The sequence below is a fragment of the Oncorhynchus keta genome, chromosome 25 (assembly GCF_023373465.1).
Source record: "Oncorhynchus keta strain PuntledgeMale-10-30-2019 chromosome 25, Oket_V2, whole genome shotgun sequence".
Lineage (NCBI taxonomy): Eukaryota > Metazoa > Chordata > Actinopteri > Salmoniformes > Salmonidae > Oncorhynchus > Oncorhynchus keta.
This window is the reverse complement of record NC_068445.1, coordinates 19,605,151-19,621,169: the sequence shown is the minus strand read 5'-3', so window position 1 is coordinate 19,621,169 and position 16,019 is coordinate 19,605,151. Positions and strand designations below refer to the sequence as shown.

The following is a 16,019-nucleotide window of genomic DNA, read 5'->3' as shown; positions in this document are numbered from 1 at the left end:
ATGCCGAGAAAGGCATTTAGAGATGGGCGGTCCATTTAAAATGAATAAATAAATTAAAGACAACAAATCGAGGACAACGTGTGGCAATAGTATTAATGATATGCCTCTGACAACACGTTTTGTAGATGACCAGGGCAAGTTTGATGAAGCCTATAAAACACAGACATACAATGTGACCTTTTCATGGGGGGCAGAAACTTCATAATGCTACCCCGACCAGGAGGCGGATTGAGCAGCCAATCAAATCAAATCAATTAAAATACGTTTCAATGTTAAAAGTCTAGGCTATTGGAAAGTTTTTACTGAAAGTGTTTTGTCTACTTTCATGCAGCTAGTGTAGCCATTCAATTAAATTGTAAGTTGCAAGAAAAGTGTAGAACCAAGAAACCAAGAAAAATCTAAAGTCGAACCAGGCAAGAGTCCACTTGAGCATCAATGGAAGCTACTTGGATGCAGGGGTCTTCTTCCCAGAGTACCAAGAGCTTCCACAGAGGAGAGAGCCCACGCAGGGCGCATTGTGTGGAGATCAGCCCCTAGCGACGGTGTTATAAGGAATTGAAAACGAAGCACCCCTCTTCGCAAAAATAATGCTCGTGACAGGCGTTGCATGCGCAATGAACGGTTTTGCTGTTGATTCCAAGTAGCCTCCAGTATAAAATGGGTCCGCGTCATACCCTGACATCTTCCTTCGAGAGAGGGCTGGAATCTCAGGTAGGCTTGCTACGGTTTTCTAACGGTCTGCATCTATTGTGAGCATTAGGCTGTATTTCACGTACTGCACTTCAGTGTGCTTTTATTCAATATTTTTTCCACAACTGCAGTTGCATGAATAAAGGAACATAGTGCACACATATGGGAACTAGCTGATGTCATGAAACATTGATGGAGCGCTCGCTGCGCTTCAGTTTATCTGAATGATCTCAATGAACATTTATTTGAATTCGAAAATTATATAATTATTACATAGACCTATGGAATGCAATATGATGCTATTTCTGTAAAAGGACCCAATGGAACATAGTTTTTATCTACCTTATGAACGTGTTGAAGATGAAACCAAGTAAATAGATAGCATATTATTTTCAGCTCTAACAAAAGCTTTGAATGAGTGAAATGACCTAAATACCAATAGTATGTATACTGTGCCATACAGCCGACTAAACAGTAAGGTACAAGCTTTACTGACGTCATTTGATGTTTAGCATAAACCAATGCTTCTATAAAACTGATATTAGGCTACAGTCTGTCTGTTGTAAAACACAGCGTCATATGTATGCTGATTAATTGGTATAGGCTCATGATTCTTTGCCATACTTGAATTTATTATCCATTTCATTCATGAATAATGTGGTCCATTAATAACCACTGATTATGGCAAAGCTTCATGCAGTCTCCATTCCTCCACCAATGTCTCTACACACCCATGTGCCTATGTGCCTCTTTACAATGAGATTGGTGGCAGACTTCAATTCATTCTCTCAGGTCTGGATGATTCCTTGTTGCAGTTGTGATGTGGGACGAGAGCCCTGGTAAGTCATTTGGGAGATGCTGTGGTTGCAGTAAGCTTCCTCTCATCTCATCCCTGGGCGTTGCTGCAGGATTTGAGAGAAACAATGTGCTTGATGTGCCTCCACTCCAGACCTGACTCAGGCAGATGGATTCTAAATGATTGCTTCAAGTCTATGACAAGAGTTGGGGATGTTGGTATTGGGAGTACTATCATCATTTCAGGTTCTCTCGGTATGGTCAGTGTTTCGCCTCGATTATTCCCTAAATGTGATTTGCCTGAATAATGGACCACAGGACCAGTCTATGGTTGGTTTTGGTTTTAACCTCAACATGGCTGTGGTTCAGATACCCCTGGCCCCCCACCCCTGTTCTCAATATGCCCTGAAGAGGAGATTGAGACATCACATACCAAACATCCCCTGACCAATAGAACAATGTCACAACCATAAGGCTTATTTCCTGATGGCTGTGCCATTGTTTTATTGTTGAGGTTAAAACCAAGCATGGACTGGTCCTGTGGTCCATTTACTCAGGGAAGCCTAATCTAGTGAAAATCTAGGAGAAACACTGACTATACTGAGAAACCCTGAAATGACCATCTCAAACTCTCGCCATAGTCCTGAAGCATGGCGATTACATGGGGGAGGGGAGATAAGACTGAATGAACGGCTTCCGATATCTGCAGTTGCCTCCTCTCCCATGAGCAACTACTGTAGCGATTGCTCAACACCCTTGCACCCTCTCGTTCTCTTTCTCTCTCTCTGCTTCTCTCTCTACCATGCTATCTATGTACATCAGCTGCTGTAGAGAAAGAGAATGGAATGGCGAGAGAGGAGGAAAAATGTGACCATGTGTGTCAAGAGACAGGGGGAGTGAGAGGGGGAGGAAAAGATGAGCTTCACACCATATACAGTATACACTGAGTGTACAAAACATTAGGAACATGACAGACTGACCATGTGAATATAGGTGATCCCTTATTGATGTCACCTGTTAAATCCACTTCAATCAGTGTACATGAAGGGGAGGAGACAAGTTAAAAAATGATTTTTTAAGCCTTGAGACAATTGAGACATGGAGGTGTATGTGTGCCATTCAGAGGGTGAATGGGCAAGAGAAAATATTTAAGTGCCTTTGAACGGGGTATGGTAGTAGGTGCCAGGCGCACGGGTTTGTGTCAAGAACTGCAACGCTGCTGGGTTTTTCAAGCTCAACAGTTTCCTTTGTGTGTCAAGAATGGTCACCACCCAAATTACATTTGGCAAACTTAACACAATTGAGGGAAGCATTGGAGTCAACATGGGCCAGCATCCCTGTGTAATGCTTTCGACACCTTGTAGAGTACATACCCCAACAAATTGAGGCTGTTCTGAGGGCAACGGGGTAGCACTCCATATTAGGAAGGTGTTCCTAATGTTTGGTATATACAGTATATATACAGTTGAACACACTAATCATCAATTCTTTGACTATACTACTATTGTTATCTTTAATGCGTACTTCCCCAGATTTCTTTATGGGCATTAAAAACACCACACCATATTACCGTCCTATCCCTACACGTCCCATCAATCCCTTCTACAGTTGAAGTCGGAAGTTTACATACACCCTAGTCAAATACATTTAAACTCAGTTTTTCACAATTCCTGTAATTTAATCCTTTTAAAAATGCCCTGTTTTTAGGTCAGTTAGGATCACCACTTTATTTTAAGAATGTGAAATGTCAGAATAATAGTAGGGAGAATGATTTATTTCAGCTTTTATTTCTTTCATCACATTCCCAGTGGGTCAGAAGTTTACATACACTCAATTAGTATTTGGTAGCATTGACTTTACATTGTTTCTCTTGGGTCAAATGTTTCAGGTAGCTTTCCACAAGCTTCCCACAATAAGTTGGGTAAATTTTGGCCCATTCCTCCTGACAGAGCTGGTGTAAGTGAGTCAGGTTTGTAGGCCTCCTTGCTCACACACACCTTTTCAGTTCTGCCCACAAATTTTCTATGGGATTGAGGTCAGTGCTTTGTAATGGCCACTCCAATAGCCTGACTTTGTTCTACTTAAGCCATTTTGCCACAACTTTTGTTTCATCAGACTAGAGGACATTTCTCCAAAAAGTACGATCTTTGTCCCCATGTGCAGTTGCAAACTGTAGTCTGGCTTTTTTTATGGCGGTTTTGGAGCAGTGGCTTCTTCTCTCAGAGAGAGAGAGAGAGAGACAGAGAGAGAGGTGGTCATGAAAGAGGAAGAAAAAAAGATTGGAAAGAGACAGATAAGTGCTCTGCAAGCGAACTACATAATTTAAGGCTGGAAGGCAGATGTACCCATATTCCAGTATCTTTGGGTTTGTTTCCTTAGACCATGCTTTCTTAGGGGACTGGTTCTTGTTTGATTCCACTTCTAGGACTGAAGGAAGGCCATCAGGCTGGAGGCATTATTAAGGGTTGAAATTCAGGCTCAGAGTTTTTCCAAGCACACTAGTCATTACTAATTAGCCATGTGTTTTGTACCCCTATTCATTTTTCCTCTGAATTTAGATGTAATGTGACGCACACACGCACACACACATACACTCATGCCCCCCCCACACACACACATACACTCATGCACACACGCCCCCCCCCACCACACACACACACACACAAAACACACACACACACACACACACACACACACACACACACACACACAGTATTTTATCAATCCGACTTTCTTCTTCTGATCTCCCTGTTACCATGGTCACAGATGGTAAAGGTAGTTCTGTTCCTCTTCTTCATGTTCCTCGGAAATCCATATTTGGGGAAAGATAAAAGCCTGAACTGTATCATATTGTATTTGATTTCTGAGCATGAATTTGTGTATTTTTTTTACGTACATGACTGCTGTACACAGTTTGTTGATTGGATAGCTATATGACTGGTTATGTGTGTGTTGTGTCTCCATGTCCAAAGGGAGTGAGATGTTTTTCTTTGTACTCCTCTAAGTGTCATCAAGGCGTGGGATCAGGATCGATTGACAGAGTGGGTTCCCCTGGACACTTGTTATCACAGGTCTCCGAAAGCTACTGTGGTGATGAAGAGAAGGGCCATTGATGAGACAATAACTCCACAGTCCACCCAAAAGAGAGGTTTAGAATCAGAACTGGCCTTATCTATAGCCTGGCTTTGATGAGGGTTGAATCTGTGACAAGTGGCTCACACCCCAATCGAGAGAATCAACTCCAGACTCAGTCCAATAGATAAGATTGTTCTAAAATTAACGGAGGATAACAGGCCCTCTTATGTTGCCACTGGCAACCCTTTAGAAGAATAGACAGACCAACCTAAGCTGTGGCGATGGAGAGGACCACTGCTGATCCCAGTACATCACCAAGTGGCAGGTCATTAAGACAGTTGGCTCATCAAAAGCCTTTCCTAATGGGGTAATTGTAGAGAGGGAGTGAGTGTTGAGTGGTACTGCCTAAGCGTATCATCAAATCTGTCACCAAGGGGTTTCCCTTGTAATCAAACTGCTGAAACTACCTTTTTTAATCAAAGCGTGTCCTATCACAGGTCATTAAATGTTCAAGAAAAGCTGACTGACAACCTCACCCAAAATGGCCAAATCCATATAAATAAAGAATCAATCTTTGCATGTGGAATCTGTTTTTGGAATTGATAATTGAAGCAGATTGCAATCCCTACCAGTTTGTCAATACACTCTGCTTCAGTGCACAATTGATGTATTCATCATCCTGCTGTACGGTTGAGGCTGTTTGATGGGAGGAAGCTGAAGAGTGAGTACATGCAACACAGTCAGATCGTAACATATCTCCCTGTCTTGTTACATCACTGCAACTTAAGCTGTACTTAAACAGGTTGAACATGAATGTCAGGAGTCAGGACACAACATGTCACATCAAGAGGAATGCCTCAGGGTCAGAATTGAGGCCAACTGAGCAACTTTCATTACAAACAAGCCACTTAAACTTTAACCTAGACACCTGTCCCTCCTATCTGAATAGCTGAATTCTAGATCGTCTTTCGGTGTATGTTTTTAAAATGTATTTAAACTTTATTTGTTGATTAAGGTTAAACTGACTTGGCTAGTTAAATTAAGGTTAAATAAAATCAAATAAACATTGAACTAGGTTAGTCTCCTTGAGATGAAAATCTTTTTTCAAGAGAGACCTGTGGGTGCGAGGGGGCTCTTTGTTTGCAAACAGGGATCTGTTGAAAAACACTCAGGGACATGGTACCTGCTAGTTTTCTGGCGGGGCCAGAGGGAGTGTCAGATAGCCAGCAGCTGAAGTGTGCCAGCTCCTCATGGCTGATTTCCAGCAGAACAGCCGGGGGCCCACCAGAGGCATCGCCATTATCCTCTGAGAGACAATAAAGACAGAAAGGCATGCGATTCTATTTCCCTCCTCCACTTAGGCATCGTACAAACATGTCTAGTTTAATAGCCATATTTCAAGGCTTGTGAGTAACAATATAAGCCATGAGATTTTGACATTGGAAGATGCGTGGTTTAATGTAATGCCCCATGCACATCTGATTATGCCTGTCTTCCTGAGATGGAGAGAGGTAGTGAGGAAATGAGTGGAAAATGACTCGCAACTCTAGTGTAATCTCCACGTCCCTCTTCTCACTTCTGGGGTACGGCAAGGATGAGTCACCAGACTATGAGCTGAGAGCACATGAGGAACGAGGATCCCATCCTGAAATATAATCAGGTGGATGCTGCCTTTATGATGAATGGTGTCTGTATAATGCTTGCATTTTCAGGTTACCAAAGTCAAGATTGCAATTGTTCAATGACTCAATTTAAATTGGCCTATACATGCAACATATAATGTTGGAATTTAATAGATTTTTGCTGAAGATGCCTGTAGATTTGTATTTGTTTTCATCATGCTAAGATACCATAGGTACAATTGCATCCTATTTATGTGTGAAGTGTTGTTTGTACAGTATGTGTGTGAGTGTGTACTTATCATTTGTATGTGTTTGTGTGCCAACCCTCTCCAGTCCCCTCTCTCATTGGCTTTATTTGGATGAAATTGCCATGTCTGCAGGGTAGCGACAGCGCAAGTGCTTGTTGGTCACAGGAGGGTCTTTCCTGTTTGTTACCCAAAGGGGCTGAATTTGGAAATATGCCTCCCTAGTGGAAGTGGTGGTGGCTGTGAGACCTAGGGAGGGCCATCCTCTTTCATCCGAAGAGAGGTGAAGCCGCCTCTTTGTTCCTCACAGATGGCCACACAGATGGTCCCTGCTGACCCGTTCATATGACTGAAAACAGGGCTAATACTGTATGGCACATTTCCATACAGGATTTACCCCAGTGCTTTACCCAAAAGGCTCAAACTTTCCATCTACGCAGGTCGGCAACATTGTCTCACTGGGCCATGGCTCTGGCGGATATGCTCTCACTTGGAGCCAAAGCCAGACCTCTTGTATTTTTCTGATGACTTTTACATAAAAATGTCTAACTGTGAACTTTAACAGCTTCTCACAAAGCAACCGTTTTGATTATGCAGAGGTTGTTGATTCTGCTCCTTTTATTTTCATTTATTTAATTGAATCTTTATTTAACTAGGCAAGTCAGTTCAGAACAAATTATTTACAATGACTCTCTTCACAAGTCTCAGTGTCAGCACTAGCTATGGAAACACTATTTCCCTATTATTACATTTGGGTGTATACAGTACACTAGTGTAACACTGGTGGTATGGTCGAAGAGCACCATATGTGACATGTACTGTATGTCCTAGACCTGGAAGAGCCGCTCCGCTAAACCACAGCCACATCTCTCATCAACTGGCATACCAACAGGCTCCCAAAAGAAGCCCCTTTCCTGTCCTCCCCCATCCCTCCTTCCTGCCAAGCTCTCCTTTATCGCATCATTTTTTTCTCCTTCTTCCTTTCCCCCCAGAGCCCACTGTACGTGTTCAGACACACAATGTCTTGCAGATAGAGTAATGAATAACTAAAGTGCACACTAAGGCCTTAAAAAGGAGAAAGAGAACCTCCTTCACGGGAGTGAGGAGCAGTGGAGGATGGGGTGGGAGTTGTAAATAATTAAGAAATGCTGAGCGAAGTTTTCGTCCTGCAGTAGGGGGTTACTTGGTGCAGTGCTTTACAGTTCTGTCCATATGTAGGCCTCAGGGTTGCTATCTCACCATCTCACCCCCCACTCCTGCTGGGCTGACGGAGAATGGGCCTTTCATTCAAACCAATGGCCTCCCCAGTCCCCTGCCAATTTCCCCAGAACACATTAACGCCAGAAGCACTATTTGATCCCAATGACAAAGATACCATTTTGGAATGCAGCGTTTCATCAGTTATAATGAGAAAGTTGATTAGATTTAAGGATAACGTAGGGAGTGGAAGTTATAGGATGAATGAGCCAAAGTGAGTATGAGCATGGGAGAGCGACTCTGACCATGTAAATCATTCATCAAACCTCATAAAAATATTCTAAATGTAATTTCAGCATCAAGTAATGGACGTTGGTATAACCACATTCAGTTGCCAAACATTGAAGATAAAAATTCCACAAATAGTTGTTCTACATGTCGGAGGGGCATGTTCGTTCCACATGTTGTTATATGAAATTGTTTCATTGATAATCTGATAGTTAGGAAAGCCCAAAGATAAGCTTCCCAAACAGAAACCACTGCTTTGTTGAAGAGTAGCAAAAAGGTTATTTTTGAGTACCTTTCAAGGAAATATGACTGATATACAAACACTTCTGTAAAGATTGCTTTTTAAAGATTGGCTGCATCAGCCCATTGCCCGTTGGATGCTTCAGTGCTTCTTATCACTGAAATATAATTGTTTTTCGCCAGAAACTTTCATATTCATATTCTGAAATGGAAATTTTCATTTCCATGAACGAGCATTTGGGTCTTTATATATATGTGAGGGCAAACAAGACAAGGAGTGTCTGTATTCTAGCCTCTCTGGGCTTCTTCCACTCTCTTTTTTTTATATATATTTTTTTATTTTTAAATTTGACCCCATTTTCGTGGTATCCAGTAGTTACTATCTTGTCTCATTGCTACAACTCCCGTACGGGCTCGGGAGAGACGAAGGTCGAAAGCCACGCGTCCTCCGAAACACAACCCAACCAAGCCGCACTGCTTCTTAACACAGTGCGCATCCAACCCAGAAGCCAGCCGCACCAATGTGTCGGAGGAAACACCGTGCACCCGGCGACCTTGGTTAGCGTGCACTGCTCCCGGCCCACCACAGGAGTCGCTGGTGCGCGGTGAGATAAGGATATCCCTACCGGCCAAACCCTCCCTAACCCGGACGACGCTAGGCCAATAGTGCGTCGCCCCACGGACCTCCCGGTCACGGCCGGCTGCGACAGAGCCTGGGCGCGAACCCAGAGTCTCTGGTGGCACAGCTAGCGCTGCGATGCAGTGCCTTAGACCACTGCGCCACCCGGGAGGCCCATTGTTGCACACCCCAGGAGTCTTGACTACCTCCCACCTACCCACACAGATCAGTGATGCCAAAGGCTCTGGTCCAGGACCCCACTACCAAGCATCTCTGCAGCTGCGCTTACTACTGCCAACAGACTCTTTGGCTAAAAGCGTGTGCTTTTTTTTATGTAGAGAATTGGCTGGTTGAGTCCTCAATCAGTCCGACTGTGCTGAAACCAGCAAGAATATTGCTGTAACCACCCCAATAAAACATTCCTACCCTGTCCACTGTAACATGCAGAATGTTATGGTTCGGTTTGATAGTGGGAAAAAGGTTTAATAAGGGGTGGGCTTGGGGGACTTGTCAGCACTGCTACACACAAGTGGGAAACATCCTGTGCCAACCAATCAGTGTGTTTTTTTCCTAATGGCTTTTGTTAGTCCTCTGCTAACATTATTTCCAGGTTTTTATGGCTAAAAGGCCAGCTCAGCTCAGCATAAGGAGGGTGTGGTTGACAGACAGAGGCAGAGCAGAGGCACAAGCCCTTCAGCAGCTGATTCTGTGGTCGACTTACTGAAGATCCTGAGAGCATGGTGGTCCTTTCTTAGCATATAGCAACTTAATGGCAGAAATGTAATATTTCATGTGGGAAAGTGTGCTTTTGTGCTTCTCACATCAATATCTATTGTGTGTGTAAAGTAAATGAACTTATGGTTATAGTGTGATTCTTGGTGGAATGATGACACAAAGCCCATTGAACAGAAGAGTGATTAATGCATCAACTTGCCATCAATACCTCTCAAAAGGGATTGGCTGTGGAGCTCAGCAGTACAGCCCTTTTTTGTCACATCAACCCTCAGGGAGTCAACAACAGCCAATGGCAAGCCATGTAGGTAGGTGGGTGGTGGCTGGCGGCTGTAGTAGCAGTGCCCTGAAGCCGGACACAGGCTTTTTCAAGCTCCACCCCTAAATAACTTTCAATTCTGTGAGTCACAATAGGAACACTACCCCGATGAATGATTAATTAAACTAAAACCAATCGTGGGAGTTTGCATTGATCTCAGAGTCTCATTAACCCACTTAAGGCATTTCTCTCTTGTCTCAGAGCAGGGCAGAGGAATTATTAGGCTGGAAATTCAGTGCAGAAGGACTCCTGTAATGGTGTACCTCCATTAAAAATGATATAAAGGTGGGACATAACCCAGTGCCATTTGGAAATTAAAGGAAGTGATTGTGGTCATAATGGTCTTGATATTGTGCTGTGTGCTGTAATAAAAAGATGCAAGGTAGTCAGCTCCCTGTTGAGAGAGAGAGAGAGAGAGAGAGAGAGAGAGAGAGAGAGAGAGAGAGAGAGAGAGAGAGAGAGAGAGAGAGAGAGAGAGAGAGAGAGAGAGAGAGAGAGAGAGAGAGAGAGAGAGAGAGAGAGAGAGAGAGAGAGAGAGAGAGAGAGAGAGAGAGAGAGAGAGAGAGAGAGAGAGAGAGAGAGAGAGAGAGAGAGAGAGAGAGAGAGAGAGAGAGAGAGAGAGAGAGAGAGAGAGAGAGAGAGAGAGAGAGAGAGAGAGAGAGAGAGAGAGAGAGAGAGAGTGTCTTGGCAGAGCGGTGTGTCCATTGCAGTCAGAGCAATGTAAGGGTACTTACTGTATGATGTATCTCAAAAAGCCTCTCATGTCTCACCCTCCCCAGTTTTTAAAGATCAAAGCAAGTTTTATAGTCAGTGTCCAATTCATACTACAATGGGAGGGAGCAAGCTAGTCATTCTATACCTAGTAGAGTTTTACAGCTGTACATTCAAGTAATTCAGGAACACCATTGGAACATTGCTGGAAACACGTTTTATCTCTCCCCTGCGAACAGGTTGGGTTGGAGGGGACGTGTGGCTGGGCTCCTAAATGACACACACTAGTAGGCCTATGGACTATCCTGTTAGTCACTTTGAGTCCCAGGTTTCTAAATGGGTCCTTTCCACCCCTGTATGAGGGGATGAGTGATGTTAATGACGAAGGAGACAACGATGTTGGTGCTCAGGTTTCCTCCATGTCTCCGCCTCTCTTTCTCCTCCCCCATCTCACCCTCTGTCTTCCATTATTCTTTTCTGGCACAGCTTCACATGGTTCTGCATGGTTGTTTCTCCTGTCCCCGGGCACCGCTGTGCTGTGCAGTGCGCAGTGCTGGCTCTCAGACCCCCGTCATTTGGAAAAATGCAGGAGACAATGCCAGCTTCTTCTCAAGGCACAATACACTGACTCACTTGAATGAGATGAATGAATGACGAGCTGGTTGACTAACACTGAATGAGATGAATGAATGACGAGCTGGTTTACTCTCCAACACTGAATGAGATGAATGAATGACAAGCTGGTTGACTCTCCAACACTGAATGAGATGAATGAATGACGAGCAGGTTGACTCTCCAACACTGAATGAGATGAATGAATGACGAGCTGGTTGACTAACACTGAATGAGATGAATGAATGACGAGCTGGTTTACTCTCCAACACTGAATGAGATGAATGAATGACAAGCTGGTTGACTCTCCAACACTGAATGAGATGAATGAATGACGAGCTGGTTGACTCTCCAACACTGAATGAGATGAATGAATGACGAGCTGGTTGACTCTCCAACACTGAATGAGATGAATGAATGACGAGCAGGTTGACTCTCCAACACTGAATGAGATGAATGAATGACGAGCAGGTTGACTCTCCAACACTGAATGAGATGAATGAATGACGAGCAGGTTGACTCTCCAACACTGAATGAGATGAATGAATGACGAGCAGGTTGACTCTCCAACACTGAATGAGATGAATGAATGACGACCTAGTTGACTCTCCAACACTGAATGAGATGAATGAATGACGACCTGGTTGACTCTCCAACACTGAATGAGATGAATGAATGACAAGCTGGTTGACTCTCCAACACTGAATGAGATGAATGAATGACAAGCTGGTTGACTCTCCAACACTGAATGAGATGAATGAATGACGAGCTGGTTGACTCTCCAACACTGAATGAGATGAATGAATGACGAGCAGGTTGACTCTCCAACACTGAATGAGATGAATGAATGACGACCTAGTTGACTCTCCAACACTGAATGAGATGAATGAATGACGAGCTGGTTGACTCTCCAACACTGAATGAGATGAATGAATGACGACCTGGTTGACTCTCCAACACTGAATGAGATGAATGAATGACAAGCTGGTTGACTCTCCAACACTGAATGAGATGAATGAATGACGAGCTGGTTTACTCTCCAACACTGAATGAGATGAATGAATGACAAGCTGGTTGACTCTCCAACACTGAATGAGATGAATGAATGACGAGCTGGTTGACTCTCCAACACTGAATGAGATGAATGAATGACGAGCTGGTTGACTCTCCAACACTGAATGAGATGAATGAATGACGAGCAGGTTGACTCTCCAACACTGAATGAGATGAATGAATGACGAGCAGGTTGACTCTCCAACACTGAATGAGATGAATGAATGATGAGCAGGTTGACTCTCCAACACTGAATGAGATGAATGAATGACGAGCAGGTTGACTCTCCAACACTGAATGAGATGAATGAATGACGAGCTGGTTGACTCTCCAACACTGAATGAGATGAATGAATGACGAGCTGGTTGACTCTCCAACACTGAATGAGGGTCATAATAAGGATGATGCAGACTAAGTGCCAACCCTGCATCATACTTATTGAGACAGACTAATTTAAAGAGAAAGCTGTTGAAGGCTGTTGACCAGCATGTCGTGTCCTTTCTCTGAATCAGTCCCCTGAAGGTCTCTGCTAATGAGCTCCGTGTAGCCAACACTGACAGGAAACCTACTTCAGCTGAGGCGTTTTCTCTTGCACACTCACCCCAGTGACGCAACAGTGTCTATCTGCAGCGATACAAAGCTTTGTCTGGGTGAGAGCTGCTCGTCCAGTGTCTGTGTAGTGTATGTCTGAGTATCTCTCCACCTCTGCTCCCCCTCCTCCCCTCTCTCTCTATCTGCCTCCCCAGGATAACCATCCTGAACAAAAGAGGATGATTCATTTTGTGTGCAGTAAAGGAGAATCATAGTTGTGAGACTCAGCCTATGGGGTGTATACAGTGTTATACATTTATGTTGTTCCCTTCGCGAGCTGGACAGTGGGAAATAATGAATGAATGCCGGGTGCACTTACTGTAGTCTACATTTGCATAGTGTGACAGGTTCCAGGCTAATACAATAAGGCATCCTCCCACATGGAAATTGTTGTGCATCCTGCTGGTGATTTCAATGAACAAGCAGTATCAGAATAAGTTGGAGTGTTTAGCCTACAGGAGTTAATACTGCAGATCAGCATCACCCGCACCTTTCTCTCTCTCTCTCTCTTTCTCTCTCTCTCTCTCTCTCTCTCTCTCTCTCTCTCGCTTCTAGCTATGTTCTGCAGTGCTCATCTGGAGTTCTGTGGAGTAATCGGAGCAAACTGAAGACAAATTAGATTGAAGGATTTTTCTTTTTCCTCCTTCCTTACACTTTCTTTATTCTCTCTCTTTTTCTGTCTCACCCTCGCTCTCTCCAATCACGCCACATCACATCTCAGTTCCCTGCTAGCGTCAGCCTTGGAAGGAGGAGCCTCTAAAACGGAGACAGGCTGCTGTGGAAAGAGGATTGTTGACCCTCCCCACTCTGCTCATTCCCCGAGGACCCGCCTTGTTGCTGGTTGGGTGTCGCTCTTCGTTCTGCCTGGTGGTGGCCCTTAAGAGTTTTGAGTCTCGTGAACGTGCACCTACACACACCCGGTGCGTACAGGTACATTCAGTTCACTAAACTCCTATTGATTTCTGCAGGTTTCTTTTTGTCACTTTGCTCCATTGGATTGAATTGCTCAGTGGTTGCATCACTGTGGCACATAAACATGGATTGTACTGTAAGAATTGGCTAGACATTGGAAGACATGGTTTATTGATTGTTACCATAAGAGTTGACACAGATCACAGCTGATATGATTGTTATTCATAGCCCTCGTTGGTATTGTAATGTACTGTATCAGTATCAGACTCTTACATCAATTAGAGTAAGTGTGTGTGGTGACAAGCAAATTCAAGGCCATTGCAATCCTGGCCCACACACTTGGAGCAGACAGAGGGTTCTGCCTGCTGATGAGAGTGCAGCAATATTAGTGCTGAAGTCGGTGCTGCATAAGCAGGGGAGATTAAATGTGACCGTCAATAAATTGTGTCAATTGACAGTTAGTTATTCTTTCCTGCATGGATTTCATGGATTGATTTGAGTTGTGGTAAAGATGAGAAGATAACTTCGAATAAACAATTCAGCGTAATAATCTAACAATGTGTGACCCATATTCATTTCATGTGTGACAAGAAATGAATTGTTCATGTTGTTTCCAATGAAGATATCACAGAACGTTATTGCACATCTTAAAATACAGCCTAAGTGATTTAGGGCAATGAGTCTCTGTAGCTACACTCAACAAAAATATAAACGCAACATGCAACAATTTTGAGTTACATTTCCTATAAGGAAATCAATCCATTTAAATAAATAAATTAGGCCCTAATCTATGGATTTCACATGACTGGAAATACAGCTATGGCTCTGTTGGTCACAGATACAGTACCTTAAAAAAAAGGTAGGGGTGTGGATCAGAAAACCAGTCAACATTTGGTGTGACTATCATTTGTCTCATGCAGTGCAACACATCTCCTTCACATAGAGTTGATCAGGCTGTTGATTTTGGCCTGTGGAATGTTGTCCCACTCCTCTTTAATGGCTGTGCGAAGTTGCTGGATATTGGCAGGAACTGGAACACGCTGTCGTACACGTCGATCCAGAGCTTCCCAAAAACGCTCAATGGGTGACATGTCTGCTGAGTATGCAGGCCTTGGAAGAACAGGGAAATGTTCAGATTCCAGGAATTGTGTACATCTCCTTGTAACATGGGGTCATCCATTATCATGGTGAAACATGAGGGGATGGCTGCGTATGAATGCCACGACAATGGGCTTCAGGATCTCGTTACGGTAACTCTTAAATTGCCATCGATAAAATGCAATTGTGTTCGTTGTCCGTAGCTTATGCCTGCCCATACCATAAACCCACCGCCACCATGGGGCACTCTGTTCACAACGTTGACATCAGCAAACCGCTCACCCACACAACGCCATACTTCTGCCATCTTCCCGGTACAGTTGAAACCGGGATTTATTTGTGAAGAGCACACTTCTTCAGCGTGCCAGTGGCCATCGAAGGTGAGCATTTGGCCACTGAAGTCAGTTACAACACTGAACAGGCTAGTTGGACGTACTGCCAAATTCCCTAAAATGACATTGGGGGCGGCTTATGGTAGAAAAATGAACATTAAATTATCTGGCAACAGCTCTGGTGGACATTCCTGCAGTCAGCAAGCCAATTGCACGGTCCCTCAAAACTTGAGTCATCTGTGGCATTGTGTTGTGACAAAACTGCACATTTTAGAGTGCTCTTTTATTGTGCCCAGCACAAGGTGTACCTGTGTAATTATCATGCTGTTTAATCAGCTTCTTGATATGCCTCACCTGTCAGGTGGATGGATTATTTTGGCAAGGGAGAATTGCTCACTAACAGGGATGTAAACTAAATATAAACAAAACAAACATTTCTGGGATGTAAACAAAACAAACATTTCTGGGATCTTTTATTTCATCTCATAAAGTTTATATATTTTTTCAGTATAAGAAGTTATTCTTGTATGTAGCATCTATCATTTAACTGTGTGTGTCTCATCTCTGTGTGTGTCCACCTGCAGAGGGCTATAGTGCAGCAGCCATGACGGACGCAGTGATGGGCGGTAGCTCGGACCGCTGGGTACCCAACGACAGGCAGAGGAGCATGCATGCCAAGTAAGAACTGGTGACAGAACAGCAGGAACAGTGGGTACACTAAGCACCCTGCGGGAATCGCCGGGCACAGCTGCCTGATGCATGGTGCAGTTAACCCTTCACGGTGCAGTTAACCCTTCATGGTGCTGTTAACCCTTCCATGCCTTCCCAGGAAATAATCAATTTTTTCCTCTCCTGTCTGTTTTCTTCTCATCTCTGCCCTGGCTGGGA

The 16,019-nt window shown here is 43.9% G+C and overlaps 1 long non-coding RNA gene across 2 annotated transcripts; it reads left to right on the top strand.

Moving 5' to 3' along the window:
* The first annotated feature begins 10 nt into the window (after positions 1–10).
* LOC127911688 (uncharacterized) lies at positions 11–15,809 on the top strand. Of its 2 annotated transcripts, none has more exons than XR_008078907.1 (3): positions 11–711; positions 13,511–13,709; positions 15,716–15,809. It is a non-coding gene; the product is annotated as an uncharacterized LOC127911688 (long non-coding RNA). The 2 variants fall into 2 exon arrangements; XR_008078908.1 differs by having other exon boundaries at positions 13,511–13,719.
* The last annotated feature ends 210 nt before the right edge of the window (positions 15,810–16,019 follow it).